The sequence below is a fragment of the Mustela nivalis genome (assembly GCF_964662115.1).
Source record: "Mustela nivalis genome assembly, chromosome: 5".
NCBI lineage: Eukaryota > Metazoa > Chordata > Mammalia > Carnivora > Mustelidae > Mustela > Mustela nivalis.
In genome coordinates, this window is record NC_139024.1 from 94,786,495 (window position 1) to 94,796,732 (window position 10,238).

Sequence of the window (10,238 nt, forward strand, 5' to 3'; positions counted from 1 at the left end):
TAACACCCAGGGAAAAGACATACTAAGTCAACAACCAACCGAAAGGGTGCCAGAACCTGGAAGGAAGAGACTGAAAAACACCCAAAATAAGTGGCTTCTAACAACATAAAGCTATTGCAGAAGCCCTGCCCTAGATCAGCAGAGCTCTCCTACCTTATACAATGTGTCACGGCTTTTTATGGCTGAGTCACTGCTAATATTAGCTACTGTTAATAAAGGAATATGATAGCCCTTGAGAATATGAGGACAGAAAAAAGATAGCAGCAACCACAATTCAAAACACAACAAAACAAAATAAAAATGGTTCTAAAAAAGTAAATATAATTTTTATTGTTATAATATTTTCATTATAATATTATAATTATAAATATTATATTAGTTATTAATAATTATGAATTATTACATTATATTGATATTATAATAATAATAATATTTTTTATTATTCCTACGATTGCTATGCTACAACTATGTAAAACCCTTAAAGTCCCTCGCAAAAAGCTGAAAGATTTAACTAACGTGTCAAATCTACAGAAAATGGAAAGAGCACAACACAGAGCTAATGAAGAAGGTCTGGTATTATTGCAGGTATGAAATTTGAACAGAGAGTCCATGATTTGAGAGTTAGGAGAAAGAGGAAGAGAATAAGAAATTTTTTAACTATCATGATATTCTCTGAATAATAAATACTAGATATTAGAACAGGGTTTTCATTAAATTCTTCTTTTATACTAATTGTTATTATGTATGGCTCACATGTAATGAGGGCCTTTTGTGTTCTAGATACTGCTCTAGGCACTTGTAGTTATATCCCTTAATTCTCAAAACAACTTCAAGATGTGTGTGTATATGATCTCATTATACAAATGTGAAAAAGAGACCTATTTTTAGCTGAACCTTAGACAAACTGCTTAAAGTTATGATGAACACCTTAGTCCAACTGCCGATTCTGATTTTCAATCATTATCTCGCAGAAGAGAATGGGCGATAACATTAGGTACTATGACTAACTTCAGGCTTTTATTTAGTGGATACTTGAACAGTTAAGAGAACTGTAGGACTTATTAAGTAGTTATTAAGACTAAACTTGATTAGACCATATATCCCTTAGCCATGTCAAAGTAGTGTGTAGATGATGGCCCTTGGGTCTTTGTTAGCAATTTAGAAAATCCAGGATTGGTAGTAGTTTATGCAAGGAATGCATCCCCAAGGATTTCTAATAATTCAAAAATCACAATTTATTCCAGTTTTTCCATATGATTGAGAATAACATTCAGTGCATTAGACTCTGAGCAACAAATTTACATATATTATAAATTAATTACATATATTATAACATGTATATTATGGATTACTAAATTGCATATTTTATAAATAGAAACTCACTTTCTTCCTAGTGTGAGGTTATATTGAATTTTTATTTTTATTTACTACTTTTCAAGAGGATATTTGCAGCACTGACACTAGTTCCACCATGTAATGAACAGTTGGATATCACTGACATAGGTTTTTTTAAAATCTCAGCTCTATCGTCTATAATTATAAGATATTCGAAGTGTACATTGTAGTGATTTGATATATGTACACATTGTGAAGGACTCCCTCATCTGGTAAATTAACACATCCTTCACCTCACATTATTTATTTTTTATTTTGTGTGTGTTAAGAACACTTAAGTTCTCTCTCATCAAATTTTTAAGTATACAGTACAGTATTACCAGTTATAATCACCTTGTTTTTCACATTAGATTAGCACACCTTCTTCATCTTATAGCTGAACATTTATACCTTTGGCTAACCTCTCCCAATTTTCTCCCCTACCAGCCCCTGGTAACCATGTTCTTACTCTTTTTTTGTGAATTTGACTTTTTTTTAAAGGTGATTTTAAAGGTTTTAAAGTGTGATCATGGCAGTTATCTTAATATTTAATACTTGAATAAGTCACTTGAAAGTGGTCAGAGATAGTAAATGATAGTGTGATCTTCTGTAATACTGAGGGGCATTTGTTTTCTAGCAAAAAGCATAAATACAGTTAAATGAAAAAAGCTTTTTCAATCCTCAACACTTCTGACACCAAATGTGTGGATTTTCCACATATAAATCAGGTGTTGCCATTACCCGTTCCTCATGTTCAATGATTTGCTAGCCTCCCAAGTTGTTCCACTAACCTGAAAGCTCTCTTAATCCAGTGCGTAGAATTTTCATGAAAGCTTCATCACATAGGCAGAATTGATTATTAACTAAATCTCCCCTTCCCAAGAGACCAAGGAGTAAGGCTGAAAGTCCCAACCCTGTAATCACTTGGTTGCTTGCTCTGGCAACCAGCCTTCATCCTCTCTGAATCACTCATTAGCGTAAGCTCTCAGGTAAGGTTGAAAGAAGCTTATTATGACTAGCAAAGGATGCCACTGTGTCACCCCAATCACTCAACAGATTACAGGGATTTTAGAAGCTCTCTGTCAGAAACCAGGGATGAAAACCAAATACATATTTCTTATATCACAGCATTACAAGAGTCGGGTTTGCTTGCTTGATGGCCAGTTACTCAGTGGAAGCACTGTTTGCATTGTGGGCACAAGAGTTCTTCGCTGGCCTAACAGAATCGTTGAACTAGGAGTTTTTAGGTCTTGTCTGTATCCATCAGTTTCCTGTCATGTGCCTTACTTACAACCACTACCTTTTCCCACAGTAGCCTAGAGGTGTTCTTTGGGGTGACTTCAAAAAGCTGTATCAGCTAATAATGGAAGTTGTATTCATTGAGCTCTCTCATTCGCTGATGGTGCTACAGCAAAGACAGTGGTGAACGCTGTCTCTGAGACTGAGAAGATGGTATGGGAACTGCAAGGACTCAGGTTTTTGATCTATATGGACCTCCGCATACGAACTGAGCCATAGGATTTCACAACCAGATTTAGCATAAGAATATATAAAAATAAGGACAAAAAATAGCAATCCACAGATAAAAAAAGCATGCTAAAAGCGTGTGTTCACAAAACAGATGAACACTAACCTAATTCTTAAGCAAACTGAAAGAAATTCAGAAAAACAGTAGAGGGTATGGAAAAATCCTAAATTGGTATTAGAGATACTAAAAACTGAAACCACAGAATTGAGGAAAAAATTATAAGTAAAAGAAAAGGTTGTCAGATATGCAGACTACATTAGAAGAATTAAAGCAAATGGAACAAATAAATGCTTAAAATAAATAGTAAAGGAGAAAATTTTAAGAATCAAAAAGAAACATTTTTTTTTGAAGTTGAGAAAAACTGACAAAGTAAAAGCTCAGCATAGAAGATATGGCATAGGTATAGTAGGACTACCCAAAGAAGATAACCAAAGCAGTGGACCAAAATATTTTTTTAACTACAATGGAAATTTTTAGTCCTTATTATATTAACTTTTCTTTATTCATTGTTGTTATTCATTCCCTCTATAGTGGGTTGATTGGTGTCCCCCAAAATGATATGCCCAAGTCCTAGCCCTGGAACCTGCAAATGTGCTCTTATTTGGAAAGAGAGTCTTCCCAGATATAATTAAAGATCTCAAGATGAGATCATCCTGGATTATCTTGGGTAGGTCCTAAATACAAAGACTCAAGTCCTTAAAGAGACAAAAGTGTCCTTAATAAGAGGAGACATGGAAGAAAAGGCTGTGTGAAAAATGCAGAAATTGGAGTAAGCAGCCACAAGGAAGTCTGGGAGAGGCTGGAAGAGGCAAGAGAGGATTCTCCCTCAGAGATTTCAGGGGGAGCACTATCCTGCCCACACCTTGGTTTGGACATCTGCTCTCCAGAGCTGTGAGAGAATAAATTTCTGATTTCAGACACCAAGTGCGTGGCAGTTTTTTGGGCAGACACAGTAAACTAATACATGTGGTAACACACATTGGTACTGGACAAGACTCTCTAAAATCCAAAAACCAAGTCACAGGAAGTTCAGGACTGAGGAACAGGTTAAACCTGACCCACAAATTCTGCAAAGCAAACTATCTAGTTTCCTGTATGAATCAATTGGAAAGATCCAAAAAACTTGGACTGGAAAACTATGGATGAAAGGAGACTTAATATGGACTTCCTAGAATTAGAATGGCCAAAATCTAGAACGTGGACAACAACAAAGGCAGATGAGAATGTGGAGCAATAAGAGTTCTTACAGGGTGCCTGGGTGGCTCAGTTGGTTGAGTGACTGCCTTTGGCTCAGGTCATGATCCTGGAGTCCTGGGATCGAGTCCCCACATCAGGCTCCCAGCTCCATGGGGAGTCTGCTTCTCCCTCTGACCTCCCCTCTCATGCTCTCTCACTGTGTGTCTCTCTCTCTCAAATAAATAAATAAAATCTTTAAAAGAAAAAAAAAAGTATTCTTACAGCTGGTGGGAAATGCTAAATGATAAAACCAGTTTAGAATACAGTTTGGCAGTGTCTTACAAAATGAAACCTTTTCTTACCACATGATACAGCCATCATGCGCCTTTGTATGTTGTACATGGATGTTTGAATATTGCACATGGATGTTTGTGGTGGCTGTATTCATAATTGCCAAAAGTTGGAATACCAAGATGTCCTTCATTAGGTGAATGAATAAATAAATGTGGGATATCAGACAATGGAATATTATTCACCACTAAAAAGAAATAAGCTATTGGGTCTAAAGAGACATGGAGGAACCTTAAGCGCATATTATAAATCACAAGTGAAAGAAGCAAAACTGAAAAGGCTCCATACTGTATGACTGCCACTATGTGATGAGTTAGAAAAGGCAGAACCAGAGAATAAAAAGATGAGTGGTTGCCAGGGGTGCATAGTGGCTTAGAGATGGATAGGCACAGCACAGCAGATTTTTAGGCCATCAGTCCTTGGGCTCTGCTGTATTCACACAGGTCTACCAGGATCTCTGACTGTAGCAGTTTTGCTGAGTTATGCAGGAAATATTCTTGTACATGGGTTGTATCTCCTTGTTCCATGGAAATTAAATCTCCATGTAATGAATTAGTATGTTGGTAAATTAGGTTCTCGGAAGTTAGTTTTGGAAAAGGAAAAAAAATTACCAGTTTCTTCTAAAAATTTTTCAATATATGTGGTATTTATGAAATATGTATATTAATACCTATTTGGGTTTTATTTAATACTGTATTTAATTTAAAACATTAACTTTCTGATCTCTTACTCAGAAAGAAGTAGATAAAATAGTAGAAACCATAGAGTCAATGACTGGGAATATTCAAAGCCTAAAGAACAAAATTCAAGTTCTCAAAGTGAGGTGGAAGAAGAGGAGGAGAATGTAAAACAGGTAATTGTTTAATGATGAATATCTTGAGTCTGGATAAGTTTTTTAATGCTTATCTCTCAGTAAGACAACTTCTGAATGTAAGATGAAAGGAATCAGCCTTTTGAAATAATCTGTAGCTTTCTTTTTCTACTTCAGATGTTTCAAATAGATAGTGGGATACTCTGTCTTCCAGAACTTTCTCAGAAGAGTCTCAAAGCAGCCACACTTCAGGTAAATGCTAATTTGCCATATCAGCTGTATCATCAGTTGTGACTTGCATATATAAAACCATAATATCCTTTTTCTTTTTCTAAAGACAGATGAAATCTATGATATGTTTGTAGGCAACATTATTTTACTGACTTGACAGAATAGTTTGAACATCTTATTTTGTGAGCATCTTTCATGTGGATCTCTCATTCTTATCAATAATTATATAACGTTGCATTTTACCATACTATAATTTGTGAATTACTGGTGGAAATAAATGATTTTTGTAGTTACAAATAATGCTCAGTATTGCTTGTATATGTATCTTTAGATATTTGTGTGGTTTTAACTGTAAGGTAGATTTCTGGAAGTAAATTCCAATAGTTGAGTTTGTTTATGCTTCTAACAATGTCCTATAACTCTTCATGAAATAATGTTGTGTTATTTGTAGCAGACTATATACTGGGCTCTGTTTTCACAGGTTCCCAGTAGCTGTTATCGTTGTTGGGGCCCGTTATCAAAGGAGCGAGACTGATACAAATTGAAAGTAAGGCAAGGCTTTTTTTCTATGCCAGGCATCAGAAGTCAGACTGACCAGCCAGGGCCACCTCCAAAAAGGGCGACCCCGTCCCAACCTCACAGGCTGGTTTTATAGGGCATAACAGCAGACCCAAGTTACGTGACTTTTATTGTTAAGGTGTCTACTCCTGGAATCAACACCCGGAACCAATACCAGGAACTACTGGGGCATTTATTCCCAGAATGAGGTCTTTAGATGTAAACAACAATATGGCTACCCAGGTAATATGGAGTCGCTCTGGGTAAGCAGGCCCTAATAGTTAAACAGGTTTTAACATTAAATCAGCCATAACAATGGTGTAAAGGTTTAGAGTGGTAGAAAGTCTTCAAGTTTCTCAAAAATAACTTAAAATAGTCCTATCTGTAATCCATTTAGAGTTAAAGGAAAGGGAGTAGATAGAGGTAAAACAGAATCATACAAATTTGAAAGAATAGGAATGAGTTGATGATTACTGAGGTTGGCTGATGAGTATATAAGGTTTAGTGTACCATTCTTCTTAAACATACATTTGACAGTTCTCATAATAAAAGGTTAGAAACTATTTACGTGGTCAAAAGGTATAAACTTGAAGTTATAAAATCAGTCATGGGGATGTAATATAGAATACAGTGACTGTAGTCAATAACATTGTCTGGTATATTTCAAAGTTGTTAAGAGAGTAAATCTTAACAGTTCCAATTACAAGAAAATTTGTAACTATGTATGATGGTAGATGTTAACTAGACTTACCGTGGGGGTCATTTTGTAGTATACACAAACATCATATCATTGTGTGGTATACCTGAAGCTAATATGGTGTTATATGTCAATTATATCTCAGTTTTTAAAAATTTTAAACTAACTGTACTATTATACCCACAGAAAGAAATTTTGACATCAATTTCAAACCATAAAGCTCTTCTGAGAGACTTAGATGTTCTCCATAACTCATCCCAGATTAAGAATATGTTAACTTTCATTGAAGAAGCCTGTAAGAGACTGGATGCCCTTTAAGAGTTTTTTAGTCTGCTTTGTATTAATTTAAAGTTTATGAGATTGTAAAACTTAGTCTATGATGATACCACTGAAGCTGAGGGTTCTTTGGGATTTATTTTCAACATACACTTAAAATTAGCCTCTGTAGATCTATTAGCATCTAATGTAGTTCTAAAAACTGTTTTTAATTGTTGTCAAATCTAGCAACTCACATTTCTTTTGCTGTTTATCCAGTGGTTTTCCTGAGCTGCACTTTAATGATTTACAAAGGCTGAATGGAGTTCTTTTATTGATTAGTGCAGAGGAACTGTGATACTGTAATGCAATATATGTAAAGTGCGTAGAGTGCCTAGCACATAAAAACACAATTGTTTGCAATCATTATTATTTAGTTCATAACTTGTATTTTCTGTCTGGTCATATGAAACTTGAGAAATCCCCAAATGCTTTTATTCTTTTACATAACCCTTTAGACCTTTTGTGACATAATTAAGATTTGCTAGGTGTCTTTACTCCCAAATGATGGGTGTCCACTGTTTTAACAAAATGGAGAGAGAGAGACGCTTCCTGCTACTCACAGTTAGATGTCCTTAATGATGGTGAGATCCTGGATGAGTGCCCAAGAAAATACTTCAGGATTTCTCTTCCTTTAACACCCAAGGTTCTTGGTCATGCCACTACGAAAATGAGGAGGTAGACCAGATGAAAGTGGTAACCAGCAAAGCAGAGTTTATTGAGCGATAGTAGAAAACTCCCAAAGAGGAAGGGGACCTGAGAGGGTTGCATTGGAGTTTCTAAGTCTAGGGGTTTTTATGAGCACTTTTGGAGAACTATTTTAAGCAACCAAAGTGTTCTAAGGCATGCTGATCAGGGCTTTGATCACACATATGTCTACCTATTAGGTTAATGTTTATGTGCTGATGGCCTTTTTGGGCTAACATATGGGGACTTATGTCTTAACTTTCCCCGTTCGTGATAGTGACAGATGCTTTGTTTCATTTTAGAACATCTTGCAGAAGTCATTTCTACAAAGGCTGCAAAACAAAATGCTAGTGCAAAATAGGATGTTTGTACTGTTTTGTCTTAGCTGTCCTGTTTCCATATTTTCTTGTTGGGGACCCTGGTCCAGACTACCTAACTGTCCAACTAATTCCTAACATTATTACATTGAGAAAAGGTTTACAGAAAGGGGTTTTTTGTTTGATTTTCCTTTTAAGGGAATAAATGTGCTTAGGTTTTTCTTAAATGAAAGTATGCTTTGATGACAGTGGAAAATATTCATCATCTAGTCAATAATCCAACCAAAGAAATAAAATGTTCATGCTACTCCCATGCCCTGATCAGCATGCCTTAGAACACTTTGGTTGCTTAAAATAGTTCTCCAAAAGTGCTCATAAAAACCCCTAGACTTAGAAACTCCAATGCAACCCTCTCAGGTCCCCTTCCTCTTTGGGAGTTTTCTACTATCGCTCAATAAACTCTGCTTTGCTGGTTACCACTTTCATCTGGTCTACCTCCTCATTTTCGTAGTGGCATGACCAAGAACCTTGGGTGTTAAAGGAAGAGAAATCCTGAAGTATTTTCTTGGGCACTCATCCAGGATCTCACCATCATTAAGGACATCTAACTGTGAGTAGCAGGAAGCGTCTCTCTCTCTCCATTTTGTTAAAACAGTGGACACCCATCAGTCACGTAAGAGCAGATTAGCATGCCTGCCATTCTCAAATCTCTGGTGACAGGCTCTCTGGGCTCCTTTCTGATTAATCCCCCCAACATAATTTGGGAATATCAGTTCAAAGAGGACTCAGAACTCGTTTCAGGTTGGATCACTGGATGTGAGGGACAGAGAAAACTGAGCAGCAATGGCGTGTCCTGAACAAGACTACCCTTTGGAGGACACCCAAAGGCTCTCTGAGGGACCTGGCTCCTTACATGCCTATCCAGGCATCCAGAGAAAAACCCCTCTACTGCTCTTTTCTCGGACATCCTCTTGCAGATGGTTCAGGCAGCCTCCAAGGGATCACACACACAGTTCCCTGTCATGATGAGGAACAGCCTTCCTCCTCTGCCATGTGCCCTGTGGTGGCATCTCTGACTCATACTCCTTATCCCGGCTCCCGGGTCAGATGGAAGCGTGTATTATTATACTTACCAGAAGGGCTGGCAACCAAGGCTTCCTTGGGGGCCTGGCCCATGCTGTGCATCAGGAAGCACCCCCCACCCGCACCGCTTTAATCCCTATATTAGATCACTGGCCTCATCTCCTCTGTGCATAGACGGAGAAGAAATGTCAGTGCTCTTTCTGCATAAATGATATATAGAATCGAACCCCCACAAACCTAGGTCTGTATTACCTGCCTTAAGGAGTACTCACACATGGCGGCAGGTGCCATTTTACTACACCTGACAAATTGTTATTTCCTTATCTATACTTTAAGTTAGACCCCTCTCGCCCCAAATTGTCTTTACCACCTATAGGAATGAATAGCAAAACAGGGTTGGTAAAATAATGTCTACCCAGGCAGCTTCTGTCCCCCCATGTTCCCCATCATATCCTCCAAAAGGTGGCCTTTACTACCCTCTTTTTGTGGCTAAGCCAGATGGGACAATTCTGTTATGCCATCATGCCAACTTTCAACAAGCCAAAAGAAGTCTAACATTTCCATCAACTACTCAGAGTGATTTAAGAGGTCATAACTGGTACCCCTCAAGTCCCGTGGATAGGAAATGAGGGGACAAAAAAGAAAAAAAGATTAGGGCAAGGGTCACTCTCTAGAGGTAGGGCCAAGCCTGGGTAAGCACAAGTACTCCCAGCACCTCGCAGAATTGATAGGGTCCTTGGTCGTCAGTCACATAAACAGGTCAGGCCATCAGATCAGGAATGATCTATTATAAGGAACTGACTTAAGGGATGCCTTTTCCTCTCTTCCTATAAATGGGTAACTGTAATTCCCTGAACAACACCAGTACTCCTTTAAGATGCATCCTGAATATCTGGAAACATTTTGACCTGCAAACCTTGAAGAAATGGCAACTTATTTTCTTTTGTTCCAAGACATGGCCACAATATAAATTGGCAGAGGAGACATGGCCACCTGAGGGAAGTATCAATTATAATACTATTTTATAATTAGACTTGTTTTACAAACATGAGGGAAAATGGAAAGAAGTACCCTATGTACAATGTTTCTGGTCCTTAAAGGAAAATAAGG

At 37.4% G+C, this 10,238-nt stretch overlaps 1 pseudogene across 1 annotated transcript; it reads left to right on the forward strand.

The window, feature by feature from the left end:
• Positions 1 to 456: 456 nt before the first annotated feature.
• LOC309865144 (centromere protein Q-like) lies at positions 457 to 7,044 on the forward strand (annotated as a pseudogene). Its single transcript has 4 exons — positions 457 to 585; positions 5,164 to 5,282; positions 5,418 to 5,492; positions 6,913 to 7,044. The product of its transcript is annotated as a centromere protein Q-like (transcript).
• The last annotated feature ends 3,194 nt before the right edge of the window (positions 7,045 to 10,238 follow it).